At 43.4% G+C, this 26,944-nt stretch overlaps 1 long non-coding RNA gene across 2 annotated transcripts in view; it reads left to right on the top strand.

Moving 5' to 3' along the window:
* LOC126293662 (uncharacterized) overlaps window positions 1–26,944 on the top strand; it is a 341,044-nt gene that overhangs the window by 156,462 nt on the left and 157,638 nt on the right. For both annotated transcript variants that reach the window (XR_007552333.1, XR_007552332.1), the window contains exon 2: window positions 24,571–24,622. This is a non-coding gene — a long non-coding RNA (uncharacterized LOC126293662). The remainder of the gene's footprint in view (window positions 1–24,570; window positions 24,623–26,944) is intronic.

Below are 26,944 nucleotides of genomic sequence, written 5' to 3'. Positions count from 1 at the left end.
CTTGGAACCAGCGCCTGTATACCCGCACGGTAACATTCTGGACCAACCTGTTGGAGCCACTGTTTCGCAGCGTGCACAATGGAGTCATCATCTTCGAACCTTGTTCCAGGAAGAGAGTCTTTCAGTTTCCCAAAGAAAAGATAGTCACATGGAGCCAGGCCAGGACTGTAAGGCGGGTGTTTCAGTGTTGTCCATCTGACTTTTGTGATCGCTTCCATGGTTTTTTGACTGACATTTGGCCGTGCATTGTCGTGCAACAGCAAAACATCCTGCTGTTGCCGATGTGGTCGAACAAGACTCAGTCGAGCTTGAAGTTTCTTCAGTGTCGTCACATATGCATCAGAATTTATGGTGGTTCCACCTGGCATGATGTCCACAAGCAAGAGTCGTTCGGAATCGAAAAACACCGTAACCATAACTTTTCCAGCAGAAGGTGTGGTTTTGAATTTTTTTTCCTTGGGTGAATTTGCATGATGCCACTCCACTGATTGCATCTTCGTCTCTGGTGAAAAATGATGGAGCCATGTTTCATCACCTGTCACAATTCTTCCAAGAAATTTATCTCCACCATTCTCGTAGTGTTCCAAAAGTCCGCTGCATATCGTTTTTCTTGTTTGTTTGTGAGCTACTGCCAACATCCTGGGAACCCACCTGGCACAAATCTTTTTTAACGCCAACACTTTCAGTATTCTGGAAACACTTCCTTCCCCTATCCCAACGTAGCGTGACAATTCGTTCACTGTGATGCGTCTGTCAGCAGTCACCAATTCGTTACCTCCCTGCACATTGTCTGGAGTGTGTGCAGTACGAGGCCTGCCGCTGCGAGGACAATCCTCGATATTGCCGTGCCCTCTTTCACCACGTAACCTGCTTGCCCACCGACTAACCGTACTGCGAAAGAAAGCAGCATCTCCTTACACCTATTTCATCCTCTTGTGGTTATCCCCTGAGGTCTGGTCTGCATTAAAAGGAACAAGATTTCAGTCTGTTGAAGCAGAGAAAGGAAAACTGGCCTCGTTTTCACAGCACAGGAATTCTATGACAGCACGTTGCTTCTGACGAACGTCAAGTGTAGTAGCCATCTTGAAGACATGCTGTGATGGCGCCACTTAAGGGGAACAGGTTGAACTAAGTTTTAAAACAAGCGGGAAGGATGTATCTAAACACTGAAAAACTTTCACATATGCAGAATGAAAACTGTATTTTTACAAAAATAGTGTGCATTTCTTATGGAGTGACCCTCGTATTAAGTTCCACACTTAAAAGTGTATTCACGCATGAGGTTACTACCGACCAATATTTGACTATCGCTGAGACTCTTAAATGGCAGATTTCGACACTAGCACCCCAACCAACGCAGAATTCGAGATGCGGCTGTAAAATGACGGCACTGTTTCCGTAAAACGTTTTCTTTCAAAAGCATACATAATCATTTACTCTCACCCTCAGTGTACTCCCCTACAGAGCCCTGTGTGAATTTTCCATTGATGGAAACCGTGCTGGAAATCTTTCTCCGTGAACTCCTTAATGACGTGTGCCAGTTTTCCTTTCTTTGCTTCAACAGACTGAAATCTTGTTCCTTTTAATGCAGACTGGATCTCAGGGGATAACCAAACATCACATCGTACTGCGTCAGGCGAATAAGGTAGGTAGTTTAATATTGGGGTGCTGTACTTCGGCAGAAAGCTCTTAATATACAGTGCTGTATGAGCCGTGGCTTGTTCTTCCACAATTGGAGTCTTTTTCCTTTCTTCCTCACGGAATTGGGCAAGAACCTTAAGCTAGTAATGTTGATTAGTTTGACCTTCAGGAAGCCAGTCAAGATTCGCAATTCCTAGAGTAATGTAAACATACGACCGCTATCGCTTTGAATCTTGATTTATTCATTCGATTTTCTTCGCTATAGGTGGGCCCTTTAAGTGCGTAGATTCGCGCTTAGTTTCTGTATCATAAATGAAAATAAAAGAATCCTCACATGTTGTCAGTTTTTCCCAGAAACTGGAGTCATTTAGAGTGATATTCGAAGTGATATAGAATGTCACTGTCAGCCAACCGGTTGCACAGAACTATGCAAAAAAAAAACACATTACACAAGTTTCGATAGCTCTGTCAACATCATAATGGTAAAAGTTACCTAGAAAAAATACACTACTGGCCATTAAAATCGCTACACCAAGAAGAAATGCAGATGATAAACGGGTATTCATTGGACAAATATATTATACTAGAACAGGCATGTGATTACATTTTCACGCAATTTGGGTGCATAGATCCCGAGAAATCAGTACGCACAACAACCACCTCTGGCCGAAATAACGGCCTTGATACGCCTAGGCATTGAATCAAACAGAGCTTGGTTGGCGTGTACAGGTACAGCTGGCCATGCAGCTTCAACACAATACCACAGTTCATCAAGAATAGTGACTGGCGTATTGTGACGAGCCAGTTGCTCGGCCACCGTTGACCAGGCGTTTTAAATTGGTGAGAGATCTGGAGAATGTGCTGGCCAAGGCAACATTCGAACATTTTCTGTATCCAGAAAGGCCCGTACATGACCTGGAACATGCGGTCGTGCATTATCCTGCTGAAACGCAGCGATCGAATGAAGGGTAGAGCCACAGGTCGTAACACATTTGAAATGTAACGTTTATTGTTCAAAGTGCCGTTGGGATCCAGCACGGCGTTCCGTATTACCCTTCCGAACCCACCGATTCCATATTGTCCTAAGTCATTGGATCTCGATCAGCGCGAGCAGCAATGTCGCGATACGATAAACCGCAATCGCGATAGGCTACAATCCGACCTTTATCAAAGTCGCAAACGTGATGGTATGCATTTCTCCTCCTTACACGAGGCATCACAACAACGTTTCACCAGGCAACGCCTGTCAACTGCTGTTTGTGTATGAGAAATCGGTTATAAACTTTCCACATGTCATCACGTTGTAGGTGTCGCCACCGGCGCCAAACTTGCGTTAATCCTTGAAAAGCTAATCATTTGCATATCACAGCATCTTCTTCCTGTCGGTTAAATTTCGCGTGTGTAGCACTTCATCTGCGTGATGTAGCAATTTCAATTGCCAGTGGTGTGCAAACATACACACGTAAATGCATCTATTTTTATAGCTCGTGTGGGTATGTCACAGACAATTTCTGACATTTAGTACAGCATTGTTGTTTCAACAGTGTCATGTGTGAACCACTGGGAAATGTAGCAGACGTACTCGGAAGGAAAAAAAAAATGGCTCCAGAAGTAGAGTGTGGTGTGCGGCGCAAACGAGAGTGAAAATACTGTTATTGCCACTGGGTCATAAAGCAAAATGGATTCTTCTTTTTAATCACCTTACGGGATAAAACATCAACGGCCGAATAGTTATGTGACTTCTGTGAATACTATGAAGAAAATTTTTCAGCAGAACAATGCACATACCCAGAAAGGTACTATCATACTGGAAAAAGTGTCGATTGTTGGAAGGTTACTGTATACACTAGATTTACCATCTTCTGACTGTCATCTATTTCCGTATTTAAATTGCAATGTGGAAATGAGTGTAATGGTAAGATTTGGCAGCTAGAGATACAATTCTTTTGCAGATCTTCCAGTGTCTCAGGAGAAGTACTGAATTTTCTCAGTGCGAAAAACGTTGGACAAAATTCAGTAGAACGAAATTGGTACTATTTGAGAAATACCTGCTTTTTTTTTTTAATTTAAAAAGGGAACATCACTGTCTGGCAGGCCATAGATTATTCACCTAGCACTCATACCAAACACATTACCCGGATCTCGCGGATTTCTATTTTAACCTTAAGATGAACGCGTTCTACGAGGTCTAGTAATTCATCTTACTTGCTTATAAAGTTACGTATCGCTTTAACATGCTACCATAAAAAATATGCCGCCTTTTTACGTTTAATTTTTTTCCTCTTCTTTCGTTTCAGTCAACTCTGAGCTCTCGGTAGATCAGTTACTATTTAATATTCTGTGCCTTTCTTTTATCCTAGTAGTGTTACATTCTTTCTTTTCCCGAGATTTCTATCGTCCACTCGGAACCTCTTTTCATGGTATTTAGTTTTTACGCTGTTTTATCTGTGATCACATTCTTCTGAGATTCAGAATTCTTTAAAGTCTTTCTCCGTTCCCTTAAACCAGCGGAAATAATAATAAAAAAATTTGGGTAGCCTGTTCAGGTTTATTGAGATTCTGCTTTTTCTCCTTCTGTCTCACACCCCTCCGGTTATCTGGCGATAGGTTTCATTTCAGATGTGGAACAGTTTGTTGTCATAGAATTTTGTTAATATCTTCCTTCTCTTTGATCTCCAGCCTTTGAGCTGTGTCATGATAGTGTTTACGCTCCGTGTAGGGCATCGGGTCTGATTACCGTGTTTTATTTTTGCATTCCAGGAGAGGGACGTTTTCGTTTATGTATTTGTGGTGAGCTGGAAGGCCAGATTTCGTTGACTTTCTCTCGACAGTATCCCAGCTGATCGGTTCTGCAGATTATTTGAATTCTCTGACGACTGCAAACTTTTTGCACTCGCCCTTAAAAATGTTTCGCTTCGTTTTTATGTTGTTATTTTCATCTTTTCAGTTGAGAGTTTGAGACGTACTTTTTACTCTTTTTTTTTTTTTTTTTTTTGTTCGAGAGTCCTTTCTTTGACTTGTTCCCAGGATTCGGCCGGTAGGGCCGTATCATCTGCAAAGGCTAGACGATGATTTTTTTTTTTGTTTCTGTTATGAGTCTTCGTATTCCACTGTCTGACAACTTTTTCTAGGACGCAGTCAAAGAGCTGTGGCAAGAGTACGTCTCCGTGTCGTACACTACATTTTATCTACAAAGGTTTGGAAAGTTCTGCCATGAACTTAAATTCCTAGCAGGGTTTGGCAAGGGTTTCTGTGCTTAGGTTTTTGGTCTTGTTGCCTAGGTTTAGTTTTTTTAGTGCAGAGATAGTGATTATGAGTATATTGAGTCGTATGCTGTTTGGAAGTCGAAAAAAGTGACTACATTCGATTTTGCTCTTGCTTTTTGGTAGGCCATGAGGTTTTTGAGGTTAAAGATTTGTTCTAGGTAGTATCTTCGTTTATTAATTAATTAATTAATTAATTAATTACTCTTGATCAGATTGGGGCCATCAGGCCCTCTCTCACATCGGACCAGTGTTTCACATATGCAGCATTTCACACATCAGAGTTACATCATGACCATATTTTAAATGAGAAAATTAGCTTACTCTAGTGACAATATGAATAAAGAGTAGTGACTAAGACCTGATAAAGTAAATTCTGGCAGTATATTTACAACAGGTGCTATACATGCAAATTATGATAAAAGCAATAATAATAACAGTAAAAAAAGTCAAATATTAATGATAAACATGAGAAAAATTGGCAATGAAGATTTGTGCAGATGTGCATTAATATCTTGGTGTGGAAAGTAGATGTTTACTAGTATAGCGAGTTTTGGGGAAGGGAGATTTAAGGAGGGAGAAAGAGGGAAGTAATGAGGTAAAGTGTATTCATGTACAGAGGAAGGCATTACTGTTGCTTGAGTAGATACGTTATTGACTGTTCTTTGAAGTCGGCCATGTTTTTAAGTGCTCTTTACATTGTTCATTGTAAGTTTTTCGTTACTCTCGCGGGTCCCATTGTTTAAATGTGTTTATTTACGTATGATGAGAGGGGGAAATAGACAAGCATAGACAACAAATATATACATTTCTGAACAGATACACGCGGTCTCAAATCCGTAATGGGCTCATAGTACTAAGATCCAGTCTGTAGGTTGTGCAAAAACATTGAGAACATTTTCCATTGTCCGGTTCGTGCTCTGAGAGAAGATTCAAATATTATATTAGGTTGGTGTGTAAGTTAGTAACTTTTTTTTTTTGCATGTTGATATTCTGGTTGCTGTGGGTTTATTTATCGATTATCATATTTTTTCTTCGTAGTTCACTGTTGCTGCCTGAGTTTACATATTTTCATTTTGGCGAAACTTCGTGTTTTGCGTTACGGCAGGTCCTGTCATGGGGAAGCCCCGTCAAAGAAGTCCACCGCATGAGCGTCTAGGGAAGTGATTCCAGTGGTGGTTATCCGTTGCCTTCCACTGACGATTATGAAACTATAATGAGGACAACACAGCATCCAGTCCCTGGGCGGAGAAAATCTCCGACCCAGCCGGGAATCGAACCCGGGCCCCTTGGCGTGACGGACCACCGCGCTCACCACTCAGCTATGGGGGCGGACTTTTTGACAAAAAAAAAAAAAAAGAAGCTAAATGGCTCTGAGCACTGTGGGACTTAACATCTGTGGTCATCAGGCCCCTAGAACTAAGAGCTACTTAAACCTAACTAACCTAAGGACATCACACACATCCATGCCCGAGGCAGGATTCGAACCTGCGACCGTAGCAGCAGCGCGGTTCCGGACTGAAGCGCCTAGAAGCGCTCGGCCACAGCGGCCGGCTCCTTTTGGCATTCGGAGACAGTGAGTGGAGCTGTGGACGCTAGAAAATGGATCACCAAGTGAAGAAATCGGAACATTTCCAACATATTCTTCTCTTTTGAGATGCATAGAGGGGTAACAGCAGTGGAGACAGCGAGACACATATGCGCCGTGTATAGGGATAATGCTATTGGACAGAGAACGGCAAGAAAATCGTTTTCTCTTTTCACGGAGGGGCGTTGGACGTTAGTGACCCTCCACGATCAGAAAGCCTTGATTATGATCCCAGAATGAGATTTCCACTCTGCAGCGGAGTGTGCGCCGATATGAAACTTCCTGGCAGATCAAAACTGTATGCCGTACCGAGACTCGAACTCAGGACCTTTGCCTTCCCGGAAAGTGCTCTACCAACTGAGCTACCTAAGCACGACTCACAACCCGTCGTCACAGCCTTAATTCCACCACTACCTCGTCTCCCACCTTCCAAACTTCACAGGAGCTCTCCTACATTTATTGCTCTCCTGCATTTATTGTCAGCAACTGAAACACCTTGCAGATGCGGTTCAAGGAGCACTGCTACCCCACTATACGCTTGCCCTCGTTCTGCTAGCCTGACAAAAAACAGCCGGCCGCTGTGGCCGAGCGGTTCTAGGCGCTTCAGTCCAGAACCGCGCTGCTGCTACGGCCGCAGGTTCAAATCCTGCTTCGAGCATGGATGTTTGTGATGTCCTTAGGTTAGTTAGGTTTAAGTAGCTCTTAGTTCTAGGGGCCTGATGACCACATATGTTAAGTCCCATAGTGCTCAGAGTCATTTGAACCATTTGAGCCATTTGACAAAAAAAAAAAAAAAAAAAAAAAAAAAAAAAAAAAAAAACTCTATGCAGGAGTTGAATTGGGAAATCAGTCCGCACGCACCTTTTGCGCCGTATCCTGTACCCTTAGATTTTCACCCGTTTACGGCCTCTAACGAATAACGGATAAAAGTGCGCTGCGAACATGGCTGCACAAGTTCGACACCTCAAAACCACATGATTTCTAAAGTTACCTAGAATCTTCAGATTGCTATAAATAGTGAAACAGATTATAAAAGGGTCTCTCCAAAAGAAATGCACACTATTTTTGTAAAAATACGGTTTTCATTCTGCATGTGTGAAAGTTTTATAGTGTGTAGATAACATCCGTCCCACTTGTTTTCAGACTTAGTTCTACCTGTTCCCGTGAGTTGCGCCGTCACAGCAGATCGTCAAGATGGCTGCTACACTTGACGTTCGTGAGAAGCAACGTGCTGTCATAGAATTCATGAGCTGTGAAAACGAGACTGTGGGAAACATCCACAAGAGGCTGAAAAAGGTGTATGGAGATGTTGCTGTCGATCGCAGTACAGTGAGTCGGTGGGCAAGCAGGTTACGTGATGAAAGCGGGCACGGCAATATTGTGGGTTGTCCTCGCAGCGGCAGGCCTCGTACTGCACACACTCTAGACAATGTGCAGAGAGTTAACGAATTGGTGACTGCTGACAGACGCATCACAGAGAACGGTGGGATAGGGGAAGGAAGTGTTTCCAGAATACTGAAAGTGCTGGCGTTAAAAAAGGTTTGTGCCAGGTGGGTTCCCCGGATGTTGACAGTGGCTCACAAAGAAACAAGAAAAATGGTATGCAGCGAACTTTTGGAACACTACGAGAATGGTGGAGATGAATTTCTTGGAAGAATTGTGACAGGTGATGAAACATGGCTCCATCATTTTTCACCAGAGACGAAGAGGCAATCAGTGGAGTCGCATCATGCAAATTCACCCAAGGAAAAAAATTCAAAGCCACACCTTCTGCTGGAAAAGTTATGGTTACGGTGTTTTTCGATTCCGAACGACTCTTGCTTGTGGACATCATGCCAGGTGGAACCACCATAAATTCTGATGCATATGTGACGATACTGAAGAAACTTCAAGCTTGACTGAGTCGTGTTCGACCACATCTGAAAAAGCAGGATGTTTTGCTGTTGCACGACAATGCACGGCCACATGTCAGTCAAAAAACCGTGGAAGCGATCACAAAACTCGGACGGACAACACTGAAACACCCGCCTTACAGTCCTGGCCTGGCTCCACGTGACTATCATCTCTTTGGGAAGCTGAAAGGACTCTCTTCGTGGAACAACGTTTGAAGATGGTGACTCCCTTGTGCACGCTGCCAAACAGTGGCTCCAACAGGTTGGTCCAGAATTTTACCGTGCGGGTGTACAGGCACTGGTTCCAAGATGGCAGATGGAGGGGTGGTAATTATGTGGAGAAATGAAAACTGTTTCTAAAGGATGTATCTACACACTGTAAAACTTTCAAACATATAGAATAAAAAGCCGGCTTGGGTGGACGAGCGATTCTAGGCGCTGCAGTCTGGAACGTCGCGACCACTACGGTCTCAGGTTCGAATCCTGCCTCTGGCATTGATGTGTGTTAGGTTAGTTAGGTTTAAGTAGTTCTAAGTTCTAGGGGACTGATGGCCTCAGATCGTATTTCCCATAGTACTCAGAGCCATTTTTGAACCTTTTATTTTGTAGAATAAAAGATGGATTTTTTTTAAAAAAATAGTGTGCATTTATTTTGGAGTGAACCTCGTATTTTTGATGACTGAACTCTCTGTTATGTCTATGTATTGTGTTTATACAGGGTGAAAAGTATTCAAACCGACAAACTCTGGCACGTTGTAGGGGACATCAAAACAAATATTTTGCCCTAATGTTGTTTTTTCCTATGAGTATTTAAACCGGTAGAGGAAGATTTCTCTGGCGGAAAATTAATTAAACCAACAAACACTTTTCCATTTTTTTATGACCAAGAGACAACGCATTAACACAATCCAATTTCAATTACAGTTGATTTTCAAAAATGTCTCCATTGACACATAAACAAAGGCAACACCATCGGATCATGTTCTCTCCGACACAGGCAAAACCCCAGGAGTATCCTGAACTATTCCTGCTGCTGCTACTATCCGGGCAATCAGATCCTCTTCTGATGCAACAGGAGTTGCGTAAACAAGGTTGCACATCTCTCCCCACACAAAATGTCCAGAGGGGACCGAGCAGGCCATGGTACAGGACTACCTCTGCCAATCCTCGTGTCTGGGAACCGTCGGTCCAGGAATCAACGCACTCAACGAGTGAAATGTGCCAGCGCCCAGTCATGTTGGAACCACATGCGTTGTCTTGTAGAGAGCGGGACGTCTTCCAGCAATTCTGGCAATGCTCTGGCGAGAAAATTGTAATAGTGCCTGCCATTTAATGGCCTAGGTAGCAGATTTCGGCCCAATTGAACAGTCCCCAACAACACCGACCCACACGTTAACGAATAACCGCACTTGATAAGGGCTAGTAACTGTGGCATGTGGGTTATCCTCACTCCATACATGCAAATTGTGCATGTTGGAGACTCCATCACGCCCGAACGTTGCTTCATCGGTAAACAACACAGAGGATGCAATTGCTCTCGAAGGTCTGTTCTTACATTCGTCTGGTGCACGAGTGCTGATTGAAGGATCCCGCTCCACTTGATGCAGGACAGGTTCCTCAAATTGCACCGTTCTTACCGTGCCACACGGTAATCTGCTAAATGACCCGGTCTCACGCAGACGTTGGTACACAGCAGCAAAGGTCGTAAGATGCGGGATACGGCGATTAGGATATTATTGTTGATAAACCCGCTGAGCAGCTCGTTCCTTGTGGTGCGCTACGTAGTACATCTACATCTACATCTACATGACTACTCTGCAATTCACATTTAAGTGCTTGGCAGAGGGTTCATCGAACCACAATCATACTCTCTCTCTACTATTCCACTCCCGAACAGCGAGCGGGAAAAACGAACACCTAAACCTTTCTGTTCGAGCTCTGATTTCTCTTATTTTATTTTGATGATCGTTCCTACCTATGTAGGTTGGGCTCAACAAAATATTTTCGCATTCGGAAGAGAAAGTTGGTGACTGAAATTTCGTAAAAAGGTCTCGCCGCGACGAAAAACGTCTATGCTGTAATGACTTCCATCCCAACTCGTGTATCATATCTGCCACACTCTCTCCCCTATAACGTGATAATACAAAACGAGCTGCCCCTTTTTGCACCCTTTCGATGTCCTCCGTCAATCCCACCTGGTAAGGATCCCACACCGCGCAGCAATATTCTAACAGAGGACGAACGAGTGTAGTGTAAGCTGTCTCTTTAGTGGACTTGTTGCATCTTCTAAGTGTCCTGCCAATGAAACGCAACCTTTGGCTCGCCTTCCCGACAATATTATCTATGTGGTCTTTCCAACTGAAGTTGTTCGTAATTTTAACACCCAGGTACTTAGTTGAATTGACAGCCTTGAGAATTGTACTATTTATCGAGTAATCGAATTCCAACGGATTTCTTTTGGAACTCATGTGGATCATCTCACACTTTCCGTTATTTAGCGTCAACTGCCACCTGCCACACCATACAGCAATTTTTTCTAAATCGCTTTGCATCTCATACTGGTCTTCTGATGACCTTACTAGACGGTAAATTACAGCATCATCTGCGAACAGTCTAAGAGAACTGCTCAGATTGTCACCCAGGTCATTTATATAGATCAGGAACAGCAGAGGTCCCAGGACGCTTCCCTGGGGAACACCTGATATGACTTCAGTTTTACTCGATGATTTGCCGTCTATTACTACGAACTGCGAGCTTCCTGACAGGAAATCACGAATCCAGTCGCACAACTGAGACGTTACCCCATAGCTCCGCAGCTTGATTAGAGGAACGGTGTCAAAAGCTTTCCGGAAATCTAGAAATACGGAATCAACTTGAGATCCCCTGTCGATACCGGCCATTACTTCGTGCGAACGTACCAACCTTATCAGTGTACTTACTCCATGTGTATCGCTTCATTAGTAAACAGACACAATGCACTACTACACTGGTGGACAGCAGTTGCCTACAACTGAAGAGCGTAATACGCCCTCTAACAACTGAAGATCGTAATACGGCTTCTACTGGTTTAAATAATTCCCATGGGAAAAAATGACATTAGGAAAAAATAATTGTTTTGATGTCCCCTACAACGTTCCAGAGTTTGTCGGTTTAAATACTTTTCACCCTGTAGATAATACTACCAACCCAGTGTTGGCTAGATATAACCAGAGTCCAAAAAGAGATTAGCGTGTAAAATTGGTGTGTGTCGATTCTGTGACACAATCGGGGACGCAGTGCATGTAATTAGCGCGTGACCGTATATTAGAGCTGACTCGGCGGTGAATCGAATGAGGTAAACGCAGTGGCTCGTGATTAACTTTGGGAGCTCGTGTATTGTGCAGAGCGATCGCAGGGACCCCTGCTGCGCATGCGCCCCTCCGTGAGTCCCGCGCATGCGCAGTGCCCCACGTCAATACTCGGCGGCGCTTCGGCTGGCAACGCCCTCCGTGCGTGTTACGTCATCGGCGCTGTCGGCTAGTCCACACATTCGCTCCAGTGGCGGAAACTTCTACGCACCGTGCGCCACGACTGGCGTTAAAAAGTTTCAAGAATTATTGTAGTTTACTTGGCGTTAGTCAGCAGGCTAATAAGCCAGTAACGATGTATGTAACGCGTAACATAAAGACTGGCAAAAATCACTATTACGAAAATGGCTGTCCCGTCTCGTCCGAAGTTTCGGTACATGCAGGGCTTGGTCAAAAATGAGAGTGTTAGAAACGGGAGTTCCAGAGGGTCAAGAGATTAGAAAAAATACCATTTTTGTGGCGGGTTGGGTGAGGTACGAGTCAAAAGTAATAGCAGTGTAATGGTTGTTCGTAATTGTAATACCTAGGTATTTAGTTGAATTTACGGCTTTTAGATTAGGCTTTTAGAAGTTTAACGATTTCCTTTTAGCACTCATGTGGATGACCTCACACGTTTCGTTATACAGGTTCAACTGCCACTTTTCGCACCATTCAGATATTTGACGAAATCACTCGTTACGCTCGGTTTGCTGTCCAACTGTGCGGTGAGAGGGAACTTTTTATGACTGTAAACCAAGTTTATTTTTCTGTAGGAACTTTCAAACAACTACTTAATTGTAAATTGCGGCTTCTCAACGTGTGCAACATACAGAGAAAATTACTGCTTCTCCTGCTTTTACAGTGAATATCACCCCAGCACGTGCAAACCATCAACTGTTGTAAAAGAAAGAAGCATTTAATTTTGAATACGAAGTTTTCTCATTTACTTCAATAAATTATTCGACAGACAATGTCGCATTTTTTTTTCTTAAGACAACCAGTTTCAACAGACTTTGCTACCATCTTCACGTCTTAAAATCTTTTTTTGTAAAACATGTTCATTCTGCGGTGCCCTCAAGCAAGGGATGTCTAGTGGATAAAAGTAGCACATTATCTTGTGCATGAGGTCAACGTAAAATGAACATGTTTCACAACAAAGATTTTAAAACCTGAAGAGAACAGCATAGTCAGTTGGAACCGATTGTCTTACGAAACAGATCGCATTATATATACTTACTAAATACAATATACTGAGCATTATTTCCGTATATTAGTGGAGTAAGTAACGTAAAAACTGAAAAAAAAATTGTGAGATATGGACTTGCCGCCTTTACCGTCCTCTGCTCATCCCACTGAGCCAATAGCTGCACGGAAACTACACTAACATAAACGTCGCATGCTTCGCTCAATCCGATCCAAACATACTGCTTTTTTTTCTAAATGTTTGGCCATGTGGATCTCACACTTCTGTCACTTTCATTTCTGGCCAAAAACCGTGAATATGTGCGAGACCTTTGATGAAGTGTACTTGCGGTCCCTCTCACCGCCTGTCTGAAGGATTCCAGGGACAACACAAACTTGATTTTACATTATTTCATATAGTTATTGAAAAAATCATAATTTTTAAATGCGTTCATTAGGAGCTATAATCTTATGCCAAAGGCTGAATACAATGTGGCAAGTACTATAGTCAGAAACTGTCTAAGATGTGTTGAGGCAGCGTAGCTCATCGCGCGCTGTATACAGGGTGTTTCAAAAATGACCGGTATATTTGAAACGACAGTACAAACTAAACGAGCAGCGATAGAAATACACCGTTTGTTGCAATATGCTTGGGACAACAGTACATTTTCAGGCGGACAAACTTTCGAAATTACAGTAGTTACAATTGTCAACAACAGATGGCGCTGCGGTCTGGGAAACTCTATAGTACGATATTTTCCACATATCCACCATGCGTAGCAATAATATGGCGTAGTCTCTGAATGAAATTACCCGAAACCTTTGACAACGTGTCTGTCGGAATGGCTTCACATGCAGATGGGATGTACTGCTTCAGCTGTTCAATTGTTTCTGGATTCTGGCGGTACACCTGGTCTTTCAAGTGTCCCCACAGAAAGAAGTCACAGGGGTTCATGTCTGGCGAATAGGGAGGCCAATCCACGCCGCCTCCTGTATGTTTCGCATAGCCCAAAGCAATCACACGATCATCGAAATATTCATTCAGGAAATTAAAGACGTCGGCCGTGCGATGTGGCCGGGCACAATCTTGCATAAACCACGAGGTGTTCGCAGTGTCGTATAAGGCAGTTTGTACCGCCACAAATTCACGAAGAATGTCCAGATAGAGTGATGCAGTAATCGTTTCGGATCTGAAAAATGGGCCAATGATTCCTTTGGAAGAAATGGCGGCCCAGACAAGTACTTTTTGAGGATGCAGGGCGATTGGACTGCAACATGGGGCTTTTCGGTTCCCCATATGCGCCAGTTCTGTTTATTGACGAAGCCGTCCAGGTAAAAATAAGCTTCGTCAGTAAACCAAATGCTGCCCACATGCATATCGCCGTCATCAATCCTGTGCACTATATCGTTAGCGAATGTCTCTCGTGCAGCAATGGTAGCGGCGCTGAGGGGTTGCCGCGTTTGAATTTTGTATATATAGAGGTGTAAACTCTGGCGCATGAGACGATACGTGGACGTTGGCGTCATTTGGACCGCAGCTGCAACACGGCGAACGGAAACCAGAGGCCGCTGTCGGATCACCTGCTGCACTAGCTGCGCGTTGCCCTCTGCGGTTGCCGTACGCGGTCGCCCTACCTTTCCAGCACGTTCATCCGTCACGTTCCCAGTCCGTTGAAATTTTTCAAACAGATCCTTTATTGTATCGCTTTTCGGTCCTTTGGTTACATTAAACCTCCGTTGAAAACTTCGTCTTGTTGCAACAACACCGTGTTCTAGGCGGTGGAATTCCAACACCAGAAAAATCCTCTGTTCTAAGGAATAAACCATGTTGTCCACAGCACACGCTTACAGCAGAAAGACGACGTACAGAATGGCTCACCCACAGACTGCGTTGTCTTCTATATCTTTGACATCATTTGCAGAGCCATCTGTTGTTGAAAATTGTAACTACTGTATTTCGAAAGTTTGTCCGCCTGAAAATGTACTGTTGTCCCAAGCATATTGCAACAAACGGTGTATTTCTATCGCTGCTCGTTTAGTTTTATTGCCGTTTCAAATATACGGGTCATTTTTGAAACACCCTGTACCTAGACTATATTCATCCATTATTTGACAATGATAGCACTCGGTAACTTACCAATAAACTTTGCACCTACTTTCAAACGTTTTGTAAACTTTCTGTTGCTGGTAACCTACAGAAATCAATGAAAGAAAAAAAGTCTGTCATTTACTACATTTTACGTGCTGCGACATTTCCACGAATTGAACAGTAACTCGAATATAGAAAAAATTTCCTTTACCTCAAATCTATGGTCACAAATTTTTTGTTATCAGACAACCGTTTTCGATCTGTAATGACCATCTTCTACATCTACATCCACATCTACATCTACGTGATTACTCTGCTATTCACAATAAAGTGCCTGGCAGAGGGTTCAATGAAGCACCTTCAAGCTGTCTCTCTACCGTTCCACTCTCAAACGGCACGCCGGAAAAACGAGCACTTAATTTTTTCTGTGCGAGTCCTGATTTCTCTTATTTTAACGTGATGATCATTTCTCCCTATATAGGTAGGTGCCAACAGAATGTTTTCGCAGTCGGAGGAGAAAACTGGTGACTGAAATTTCATGAGAATGGCCCCTCGCAACGAAAAACGCTTTGGTTTTAATGATTTCCACTCCACGTATCATGTCTGTCACACTATCTCCCCTATTTCGCGATAATACAAATGAGTTGCCCTTCTTTGTACTTTTTCGATGTCATCCGTCAGTCCCACCTGATGCAGATCCCTCACAGCACAGCAGTACTCCTGAATAGGACGGACAAGCGTGGTGTAAGCAGTCTCTTTAGTAGACCTGTAGCACCTTCTAAGTGTTCTGCCAATGAATCCAAGTCTTTCGTTTGCTCCACCCACAAAATTGTGTATGTGATCTTTCAAATTTAACTTACTTGTAATTATAATCCCTAAGTATTTAGTTGAATTTACAGCCTTCAGATTTGTGTGAATTGTCTCGTAATCAAAATTTAGCTTATTTCTTTTAGTACTCATATGAATAACTTCGCACTTTTATTTATTAAGGGTCAATTGCCGCTTTTCGCACCATACCGATATCTTATCTAATTCATTTTGCAAGTCTGATGACTTTAAAAGACGGTAAATGACAGCATCATGTGCAAACAATCTAAGACAGCTACTCAGATTGTCTCCTATGTCGTGAACATAGATCAGGAACAATAGAGGGCCTATAACACTTCCCTGGGGAACGGCGGGTTTTACTTCTGTTCTACTCGATGACTTTCCGTCTGTTACTACGAATGGGAAAAACGCAAGTAGAGTAGCACATTGTCTACAGCTTAAAACATTAAAATAGACCACAATGAAAAGTATTACTGACATACATCACCATTTGTACGCTTTAAGTATGAGGAGGCACAGCTGTTTTATAAAAACATATGCCAATATACTGGAGCCATAGTGGCATCGTCAAAACCTAAACACAAAATCAGCGCCAGCATCGTCAGATGTATATAAATAATAGTCTACACAAGAGTCCTCTTGCCAGCAGCACTATTGTTCAAAACAAACTACCGTACAGTAGCCACAAAATGTTTGTGTTGCAGGTTCGCCAGATGTCATTACTCTACGCATACACATATTCTTTAATCATTAATTGTAGGATGTAAAATAAAAGGCGGATACAATCAGTAAAGTCCGTAATGGGCTAATAAGGTGTAAGAGGCGTTACAGTAATAAAAAAAGAGTGAAATAAAACACGACAAAGGTTAAATGGTTAAAAACGAAGAAATTAACTGACAATACTTGACACACGCTCAAGTGGCGATATTATAGATAATGAGGTAAATAATTGGGTTTACCAATAATTTTTCTCCGGATCTGAAGATGGTTATTATAGACCGAAAGGTGAAGTAAAGGAAATTTAGGTTACCTACTACATTTTCGCTCTTCATACGCTAAAACTTTGGTATCAGGCGTGACGAATTTATCACTTCTTCAGAACCGACTCCAATCGCAACATACTTTCTAGACAGTATCCACACGTACCGGTAACGCGACTGCAAAATTATATAATAGTACGAAACATAATTCGTGACATATGATGTCCTGTACACTGACATGTGTGAAAAATTAGTTTTTCCGAAAGTACAGTGCAAATTACCCAGACTATACTTATCCAATGAGTAATAAGAAACTAATAAAACCAATGCGATTTAAGTTCAAAATGGCTCTGAGCACTATGGGACTCAACTGCTGAGGTCATCAGTCCCCTAGAACTTAGAACTACTTAAACCTAACTAACCTAAGGACATCACACACGTCCATGCCCGAGGCAGGATTCGAACCTGCGACCGTAGCGGTCGCGCGGTTCCAGACTGTAGCGCGTAGAACGCGATTTAGGTTTTGAATCTTCAAGCATAAATGACGTGAGCATTTAACACGTTAGCTCATTTTTTTAATCAGATGCAGCCGCGGAGCCATTTTCGATCGTGTTCTGCTTTTGGAGTAAGATGTGTGGTATTTTCGTGCCTGACGATTTACAATCAACCTTTTCCCTCCTAACCGAATCAAAACGGACTTGTTTACAAACGTCATCGCTTCATAAAACCAGAACCGCTGTAACAAATCTAGACACGTTTATGGCATCATGAATAACGCATAACAAAGAGACAGCCTGTGGCAGCAATATCAAGCAGTTCCGGTTCAAACATTCCTGGTGCGCTGCAACCGGCGAAAACACGAAAGTATGACGTCGTTTGCGATGGGCGATAGAAGATTAGTTACTCAACTCGCCGATGTGGCGCTGTGGTTAGCACACTGGACTCGCATTCGTGAGAACGATGGTTCCAACCCTTCATTCGGTGATCCAGATTAAGGTTTTCCCCGATTTCCCTAAATCGCTCCACACAAATGCCGAGATGGTTCCTGTGAAAGGGCACCGACGATTTCCTTCCGCAACCTTGACACAACCGATCTTGTGCTCCGTCTTAGAGACGGAGACCTCGATATCTACGGGACGTTAAACACCAATATTCCTTTCTTCCTTCCTTTCTTTCAATTCGTAAGAGTGGTCGCGGTGACAAATGGTTCAAATGGCTCTGAGCACTACGGCACTGAGGTCATCAGTTCCCTAGAACTTAGAACTACTTAAACCTAACTAACCTAAGGACATCACACACGTCCATGCCCAAGGCAGGATTCGAGCTTGCGACCGTAGCCGCCGCGCGGTTCCAGACTGAAGCGCCTAAAACCGCTCGGCCACAGCGGCCGGCGGCGCGGAGACAAATTCGATCAGAAGAGAGAGTGGTTAGGCGTTAATGTTCCGATGGCGTACAAGGTCGCCTTGTACACGGACCAATAAACCTACTCTTGGGGTTGGGTTGTTTGGGGGAAGAGACCAAACAGCGAGGTCATCGGTCTCATCGGATTAGGGAAGGACGGGGAATAAGTCGGCCGTGCCCTTTCAAAGGAACCATCCCGGTATTTGCCTGGAGCGATTTAGGGAAATCACGGAATACCTAAATCAGGATGGCCGGACGCGGGATTGAACCGTCGTCCTCCCGAATGCGAGTCCAGTGTGCTAACCACTGCGCCACCTCGGTCGGTAAACCTATTCTTCCCAATTGTTTAAAGAAACAAACTCCCAGGTATAAAACAAATAGTTTTCTACGTATCTCAATGTTTGTCGAGTCATATCTCCTGTAGATGATTTAATTTTGCAAGTGCATTCAGTGGTATATGTGGATACAGCTTGCAAAATGTGTTACGAACAGAGTGAGTAGTAGAGAAGTGGTAAGTCAAAACATTTTGCACCATGCTATGCGATAATCTTTTTTCCTTTCATTATAATGGGGCAGAAACAATTGCGAAAACGTTTGTGATTCTGTATAAAGTTTGTTGAAAGTGTTAAGTGCACCCATTCTCAAATAGTGAGTTGATATATTCTGTGGAATTTGAGCACCTTGAGCTGCACTTCTCAAAACAAAACACACATTTTCTGACTTCATAATGAGTAGATAATAATGGCATTCAAAAATTTTACAGTTGGTCAATAATTGTATGAAACTCTATACCCGGCCTCGGTTCAAATGGCTCTGAGCACTATGGGACTCAACTTCTGAGGTCATTAGTCCCATAGAACTTAGAACTAGTTAAACCTAACTAACCTAAGGACATCACACACATCCATGCCAGAGGCAGGATTCGAACCTGCGACCGTAGCGGTCTCGGGGTTCCAAACTGCAGCGGCTAGAACCGCACGGCAACTTCGGCCTGCACTATCCGGCCTTAACTCAGATCTGTATTTACTTCAGTCTTCTATTACTCCACCTCCTCCTCTTCCTTCTCCTTCTACTTCTCCATCTCTTCCTCTTCTTCTCTATCTGCCTTCTTTTCCCCCAGCCACCAACTTTCTGTTCATCTCTTTCCCCCTTCTCTCTCTCTCCACCTGCATCCTTCTCCCTATTCAGTGTCCATCTCCTAATCTTCCATTTATTTGCCCATTTGCTAATCTCCTTCCAGCTCTTTCTTCCACCTGTCTGTCGAACTCCTTGTCTTTCCTTTCTTCTGCCTACCCATCCTCTGTCCATCTCTTACCCCCTCTGTCGATCTCTTCCCCGCCCCTCTTTGTCCATTACCTGCTCCACTTCCCTGTTCATTTTTTCCTTCCCACTATATCCCTCTACATCTCCTGCTCCCCCAGTTCGCTATACATTAGTACGCTATCACTCCCTCCCCAACAGCAGCTTGGCGCTCCTTACCCTCACATTATACACTGCCAAAGAAACTGGTATAGGCGTGCGTATTCAAATACAGAGATATGTAAACAAGCAGAATACGGCGCTGCAGCTGGCATCCCCTGTATAAGACAAGTGTTGGCGCAGATGTTAGATAGGTTACTGCTGCTACAATGGCAGGTTATCGAGATTTAAGTGAGTTTGAACGTGGTGTTATAGTCGGCGGACGAGCGATGGGACACAGCATCTCAGAGGTAGCGATGAAGTGGGTTTTTCCCGTATGACCATTTCACGAGTTTACCGTGAATATCAGGAATCCGGTAAAACATCAAATCTCCGATAACGCTGCGGCCGTAAAAAGATCCTGCAAGAATGGCACACGACGACAGAAGAGAACCCTTCCGCAAGTTGCAGCAGATTTCAACGCTGGTCAATCAACAAACCATTCGACGAAACATCATTGTGGCCTTTCGGAGCCAAAGGCCCACTCATGTACCCTTGATGACTGCACGAGACAAAGCTTTACGCCTTGCCTGGGCCCGTCAACACCAACATTGGATTGTTGATGACTGGGAACATGTTTCCTGGTCGGACGCGTCTCGTTTCGAATTTTATCGACCGGATGGCCGTGTAAGGGTATGGAGACAGCCTCATATTTCCGTGGACGCCGCATATCAGCAGGGGACTGTTCAAGCTGGCGGAGGCTGTGTAATGGTGTGGGGCGTTTGCACTTGGAGTGAATTGGGATTCCTGATACGTCTAGATACGAATGTGACAGGACACGTATGTAAGCAGCCTGTGTAACCACCTGCATCTGTTCATGTCATTGTGAATTCCGTTGCACTTTGGCAATTCCAGCAGGACAATGCGACACCCACATGCCCAGAATTGCCGCAGAGTGTCTCTAGAACACTCTCCTATGTTTAAACACTTCCGCTAGCTGCTTAACTCCACATATATGAACAGTATTGACCATATCTGGGGTGTATCGCAACGTGCTATTCAGAAGAGATCTCCACCCCCTCGCTCTCTTAAGGATTTATGGACAGCAGGATTCATTGTGTCGGTTCCCTCCAGCATTACTTCATAGTCCAGACCATACCATGTCGTGTTGCGGCACTAGTGTGTGCTCGCGGGGGCCCTACACCATATGAAGAAGGTGTACCAGCTTCTTTGGCACTTGAGTGTAATACTGAGCGTTAGTCTTTGATTAGCAGGACGGCAGCTTCATGAGACAGGGAGATGCCCGATGAGAAATCATCAAAACAAAAATTACGTAGATTCATTTATACACTACTGGCCATTAAAACTGCAGCACCAAGAAGAACTGCAGATGATAAACGGGTATTCATTGGACAAATATATTATACTGCAACTGACATGTGATAACATTTTCATGCAATTTGAGTGCATAGATCCTGAGAAATCGGTACCCAGAACAACCACCTCTGGCCGTAATAAAGGCCTTGGTACGCTTGGGCATTGAGTCAGAGCTTGGATGGCGTGATCAGATACAGTTGCTCGGCCACCATTGACCAGACGTTTTCAGTTGGTGAGACATCTGGAGAATGTGCTGGCCAGGGTAGCAGTCGAACATTTTCTGTATCCAGAAAGGCCCGTACAGGACCTGCAACGTGTGGTCGTGCATTATCCTGCTGAAATGTAGGGTTTGACAGGGATCGAATGAAGGGTAGAGCCACGGGTCGTAACACATCTGAAATGTAACGTCCACTGTTCAAAGTGCCGTCACTGCGATCAAGAGGTGACCGAGATTTGTAACCAATGGCACCCCATACCATCACGCCGGGTGATACGCCAGTACGGCGATGACGAATACACGCTTCCAATGTGCGTTCACTGCGATGTTGCCAAACACGGATGCGACCATCATGATCCTGTAAACAGAACCTGGATTCATCCGAACAAATGACGTTTTGCCATTCGTGCACCCAGGTTCGTCGTTGAGTACACCATCGCAGGCGATCCTGCTTATGATACAGCGTCAAACAGAGCTTGGATGGCGCGTACAGGTACAGCTGCCCATGCAGCTTCAACACGATACCACAGTTCATCGAGAGTAGTGGCTGGCGTATTGTCATGAGCCAGTTGCTCGGCCATCATTGACCAGACGTTTACAGTCGGTGAGAGATCTGGAGAATGTGCTGGCCAGGGCAGCAGTCGAACATTTTCTGTATCCAGAAAGGCCCTTACAGGACCTGCAACATGCGGTCGTGCATTATCCTGCTGAAATGTAGGGTTTCACAGGGATCGAAAGAAGGGTAGAGCCACGGGTCGTAACACATCTGAAATGTAACGTCCACTGTTCAGAGTGCCGTCAGTGAGAACAAGAGGTGACCGAGACGTGTAACCAATGGCACCCCATACCATCACGCAGGGAGATACGCCAGTATGACGAATGCACGCTTTCAATGTGCGTTCACCGTGATGTCGTCAAACACGGATGCGACCATCATGATGCTGTAAACAGAATCTGGATTCATATATTCAGTTCCCACATAATCACAGAGCTTCTTAAGCCTCTCTGTTCTAACAGTATATTTGTAAAAGTGTTTTCATGCAATGTTGCCTTTAATTTGGTAAATACGTTGCATTTGCCTTGTCTTTTTAACCATCAAAGTTCGTATTGTCTCCAAAAAATGCCACACATTTATTTTTCTCAAGACCAAACATTTCGATAGTATTCATACAAAATCTTTAAATTTCGCCAGATGTTTCATTAGGTAGAGAACTCACCTTCAAAACTTTAGTCTGAATTCCCTGATTAATATCGAAAAACTGAACAACAAACGGAAATATTTTAATGGCCTTATGATTGCTGGCATCAGTGGATATCCCGTGGTAAGAAGACTTTTTGATGTATTGAAGCGCCGGTTGAAGTGGCCGAGCGGTTCTAGGCGCTACAATCTGGAACCGCGCGACCGCTACGGTCGCAGGTTCGAATCCTGCCTCGGACATGGATGTGTGTGACGTCCTTAGGTTAGTTAGGTTTAATTAGTTCTAAGTTCTAGGGGACTGATGACCTCAGATGTTAAGTCTCATAGTGCTCAGAGCCATTTGAACCATTTTTTTGATCTATTGAAGGCTTTCCTTTACACTCTGGGGAGCAATAATTCCTTTCACTAAGGCTGACACTTTAGTTCTTGCTGAACTAAACTTTTTTGCAATGGAAGAATCATCAAACATAATGCTGTTAAGCTTGTTAGTACAATCACTAGATCTAAAAGTTTGTTGATGTTTTACCGTGTGGTAGGCTAGTGTAAGCTCGGCTGCTCGAACTTTCGTCTCTTCACTTGACTGATGTTTCACAAAATAATTTTGTAGAGTTTTACTGCAGCTCTGTGCACTGTATCTGTTAATGTGTTTCTTTGACCTGATGTGATCAACTATGTCGGAACGTCCACCATGACTTATACTGATAAAACAGTTACATACGGAACACTCTGCTTCGTAATCAAAACGATCTTTTGGAATGAAATTTCATTCCTTGGAATAACAGTCACTGAACTTGCAGGCACGTTTCGGCATTGCGTTTCACAGTACTGCAGCAATAATATCACTAATAAGAGAAAAAACTATTGCAGTTTGTCTGACAAAAGCTCGACTACTACACTGTTCTGACAATAAGTGTGTAAGTGGCGCGACAATCGGACGGTTTCATAACTCTGTTACAATAATGCAACTTACTAATTGTTGGCCAAAGTACCGCTCAAAGTAAATTATAGCCTGAGTGTATCAATACTGATACTATGATTACTAGTATGGAAGAATGGAGGTTTTAGACAAATAAGCTAAAATATATTGACGTCTTGTGTTGTATTTCCTTTAATATAGCGAAATCCCAAAAATGTGAGCAAGTTTCACGTAATGGGTTTAAAAACTGAATTCCGGGGCTTTTGAGCGTCCCGAAACAAATTTTCGGGACACCGGAACACAGGGATGAAAACCTGGACAATCCCGGTTTTCCGGGACGTTTGGTCACCCTAGCTTAGAGTAACCTCAAAACTCTGACATCTCTCTCTCTCCACATCCACCACTGCTGGCGGCTCAGCTCAAACTGCCCAACGCTACGCGCTGTTCACATCCAACAGCCCAACACTAAACAAGCGAATATTCCAACAATGCCAACCAGCCACAGACCGCACACAGCACAGCCAGTGATTTTCATACAGAGCGATACGTGGCGTTACCAACATCAAAACCTAAACAGCCAACTTACAATAAATAATGTACTTACAGCTGAAGCGATCTTATCTCCAGTCAATTATTTGCCAACCTCCCAGAATGCGACTTATACACAACATCGATTATTTGTTGAATGTATTCTAACCTCTGTCTTCCTGACGGATTTTACCGTCTACGGCTCCGTTGACTGCCATGCAAGTTACTCGTTCATGTCTTAGCGCATATCCTGTCATCGTGCCCTTCTCCCAATCAGTGCTGTCTAAGCGTCGCTCTCCTCTCCCGTTGTACAAACAGCCTTCTTATTTCCTGTCTTATCAACCCACTAAACTTTCAACATCCGTCTGCAACACCACATCAGAAACGCTTGGATTCCTTTTTTCGTGGTTTTCCTGTATACAGTATTATTCTGCCAGGAAAGTCTTCGCTTAGCGACATCTCCGTTCCTCCAGAAACGTACTTAAGGGGTTACTTTCCCGCTGTACTCACGTACCAGCCGGCCGCGGTGTCCGAGCGGTAATAGGTGCTTCAGTCTGGAACCGCGCGACCGCTACAGTCGTAGGTTCGAATCCTGCCTCGAGCATGGATGTGTGTGATGTCCTTAGGTTAGTTAGGTTTAAGTAGTTCTGAGTTGTAGGGGACTGATGACCTCAGATGTCAAGTCCCATAGTGCTCACAGCCATTTGAACCATTTTTGACTCACGTACCATTTTATTTGTTTGCAGGTGGAAGATCCATCGGCAGTCCAGAAACCAGAACAGACCGTGGATGAAAGAAGTAAGTACTATAGAACATAACACAGAAACTATGTTAGTGGGTGAAAACAGGAATCCGCCATTTTTGTTTTGCACCTAGCACCGCTGTAAAAAATTCATCGGAACTACCGAGAAAAACATGCGAATGCGTGCTGGAAAGTAATGCTTTCGAATTTTTATACTGTTCTGAATATGGGTTGAGATATGCCTCTTAATCGCCCGAGTTTTCCTCTTCGCTCACGCAGCCTTCTGCCCGTAGAAGGCTCCAAACCTTAGCGTGTAACATGGCGGCGTGTATCGTAACTACAGGGTGTTTGAAAAATGACCGGTATATTTGAAACGGCAATAAAATCTGTGCACCGGCCGGCCGCGGATGTCTCGCGGTTCTAGGCGCGCAGTCCGGAACCGTGCGAGTTTTACGGTCGCAGGTTTGAATCCTGCCTCGGGCATGGATGTGTGTGATGTCCTTAGGTTAGTTAGGTTTAAATAGTTCTAAGTTCTAGGGGACTGATGACCACAGCAGTTGAGTCCCATAGTGCTCAGAGCCATTTGAACCATTTTGAACCAATCTGTGCACCTCGTTCTTGGTCGTCCACTCTTATTATTCCCTCTTGGCTCTTGTACATTTTGGATATTACCTGATTCTCCCTATAAATTGCCCCTACTTTTCTTAGAATTTCGAAGATGTTTCACCATTTTACATTGTCGAACGCTTTTTTCCATGTCTTGATGTTTCTGAAGTCTTGCTTCCATTATCAACCGCAACGTCAGAATTGCCTCTCTCATGCCTTTAGCTTTTCTAAAGCCAAACTGACCATCATCTAGCACATCATCAATTTTCTTTTCCATTCTTCCTTTTTTTTATTTATGAATTTGTCCAGCTATAGACCGCATACAACTTAAGACTTACGGTGTTTCTCTTCCTTCCGTTCTTCCCAGTACTTCTTCATTTTCTCGCCAACTGCTCGTCTCTGCTCATCTGTTCACACATTCATGGGTCGAGGTTTTGGCTCATCTTCTTCGTAGTTTGCTTTTTCTATCAGTAGTCTGAAGTGATTACTGCCACGTATTATTTCTTCTGTAACACCTATTTTGTTGGCGACTTTCTTTACTGCTTCTATCCATCCTACAGTTTTTTCAGGTTACTAAGGTAATTAAAAGTTTTCTTTGTAATCCGTGTTTCTTCCATTCTTTTTAAATGTCCATAAAATTTTAGCCGTCTCTTCCTCATTGTATCTGTGATCTTTTCTGTATTTTTGTATGAGTCTTCATTTCTACTTTTAATCCACCCACTTTCCTTGCCGGCCGGAGTGACCGTGCGCTACAGTCTGGAAGCGAGCGACCGCTACGGTCGCAGGTTCGAATCCTGCCTCTGGCATGGATGTGTGTGATGTCCTTAGGTTAGTTAGGTTCAAGTAGTTCTAGCCGACTGATGACCTCAGAAGTCGCATAGTGCTCAGAGCCATTTGGGCCATACTTTCCTTGTTATTCTGAGGACGTAGAATTCTTCTTAGTATTTTTCTCTCTCTTTTTTCTAGTTCTCTTAATTCAGCTTTCTTATTCAGTGTTAGGCACTCTGATCCATGCGTTGCTTGTGTCCTAATAACTGAATTATAATGTCTAATCTTCGCTTGTATGGATATTGTTTTCTTATTGTAGTAGTTTTGTGTTAATTTATATGCAAATTCTAACTTTTTCATTCTTTCTTTATTTGTTGTGTTATCCAGTCCATTGGCTTGGATCCACTCCCCCAGGTATTTCAATCTATCAACTCTTTTAATTTTGCATACTTTGTTTCCATAAACTTTTGTCTGTTATGTTTGTGTTCTAATACTCGGTTTCTTCATTGGGTATTTTTAGCCTAGTCTTTTCAGCATGACTGTTGCGTCTGTTCGGTTTGCAGTTATAAATGCCATATCATCCGCAAAGGCTAAACATTTCAATTCAAATTTGATCTTTCCTTGGCCCATGCTTATACCATTTTTGCCTCTGTTCTGTAATGTTTTTACTATTTTATCTAAAACCAAGTTAAAGAGAATTGGAGACGGTCCAGCTCCTTGTCGAACTCCTGTTCTGATTTTGAATGGTTCAGAAATTTCACTTTGAAACTTAATTCTTGATGTTGTATCTGTAAACGTTCGTTCAGCAAGTCTTCTGGTGTTTTCATCTATCCCTGATTCATAAAGTATCTGGAATAGTGTTTGTCTGTCAGCTGAGTTCATTCTTCTGTATATTTATTAATCTTGTCAGTAACCTGGATGCATGAACTGTTAAACTGAGTGTACGATAATGTTCGCACTTGTCAGCTCATGGCCGCGCGGGATTAGCCGAGCGGTCTTAGGCG

This window comes from Schistocerca gregaria, chromosome 10 (genome assembly GCF_023897955.1).
Source record: "Schistocerca gregaria isolate iqSchGreg1 chromosome 10, iqSchGreg1.2, whole genome shotgun sequence".
NCBI lineage: Eukaryota > Metazoa > Arthropoda > Insecta > Orthoptera > Acrididae > Schistocerca > Schistocerca gregaria.
The sequence above is the reverse complement of the archived record's forward strand: the minus strand, read 5'-3'. Positions and strand labels throughout refer to the sequence as shown.